This window comes from Microtus ochrogaster, chromosome 6, assembly GCF_000317375.1.
Source record: "Microtus ochrogaster isolate Prairie Vole_2 chromosome 6, MicOch1.0, whole genome shotgun sequence".
In the NCBI taxonomy this organism is placed as follows: Eukaryota; Metazoa; Chordata; class Mammalia; order Rodentia; family Cricetidae; genus Microtus; species Microtus ochrogaster.
Window position 1 is genome coordinate 24,230,960 of NC_022013.1, and position 1,451 is coordinate 24,232,410.

The window sequence follows — 1,451 nt, forward strand, 5'->3', positions numbered from 1 at the left end:
TGGTTTATTTTGTTATCTGACCTTGTATAAGTACTATAGTCACTGTGAGTTTATTGGGCAATGCCATGTCTAGTCCATGGCACCATTTCCAGTCTCTGGACTGAGTGGCAGGTTCTCAATCTCTCCAGAATTCAGGTAGCATTTGTCATACTACCAGCCCTTATTATGTAAGCCTTAAGAGTAAGTCTTCTTTGTAATCCATATTCATTCTGTTGGTTCTATTCCTTTAGGAAACCCTAGCTATTAAAACTAGGCTTTAATTATATATGCTTGTTTGCTTATTGTTTTTTTTGTTTGTTTGTTTTGATTTTCGAGACAGGGTTTCTCCGTAGCTTTTTGGTTCCTGTCCTGAAACTAGCTCTTCTAGACCAGGTTGGCCTCGAACTCACAGAGATCCGCCTGCCTCTGCCTCCCGAGTACTGGGATTAAAGGTGTGCGCCACCACCGTTCAGCTTGTTTATTGTTTTTTGAGACAGGATCTCACTGTTTAGCTCTGAGTATTCTGGAACTCATTCTGTAACCAAGCTGGCCTTGATCTCACAGAGATCCATCAGCCTGCCTCTGCCTCCTGGGTGCTGGGATCAAAGGTGTGTGCCACCATTTCCGGCTAAATTTGTTTTTATTTTGAAATACTTTTAGGCTTACAAAAGAGGTGAAAGAATAATTTGGGCATTCTCATACGTCTTTTCATCTCATTTCCTCTAGTGTTGATGTTTTACATGATCACTTTATAGCCATAAAACTGAAGACAGTAGCACTAACACAATGTTACTAACTACAGATGGTGTAGGCCCATATTTCTATATGGTATGGTAGCCAGGCTCAAAAGCCATAGGCCACACTGAGATGGTCATGTAACCTTCCAGACAGGCTGTCATTAACCTAACAAAGGGTCAGGATGTTGTTTTGCTCCTTCTCTGTAATTTGGAGGATTCCTGAAAAAAGATGCTAATTCAACCTACGTGACAAAGCTAGCATACAGACCAGGAAGACGTGACAGAGGAGACATTGGTAGATGTGGATGTGACTACATGTAGCCTGTCACCTGGTTACCTAGGAAACAAATGCTAATGAATTGCCCCCTCAGTTTATGTTTTGGTATAAAAGCTGTTTGGAGAATAAACGAGAGAAAATTTTCAGCATGTGAACTCAGGATTTCATGAGGGATCACTGGGAATCTCCCTCCCAAAAAAGCCACGTGTGATGGCAGATCAAATTAATTCAGGCCAATTGGTATAATATAAAAGCAACTTTAATATAAAGGAGCACTCACGCAACCGAAGTTCCAGCGATGCCCAGAAATAGGAGCCAGGAAGAAGGTGTCACCAGCGTTTGTGCACCCCAATTTATAGAGATTTTCCCGAGGCCGTCCTGCCCCCAAAGGGCGGGCTCTCTCTACATCTCCCCTTTTTTGTCTAAATAAGACAGAACTAAACTAACTACAACTATAA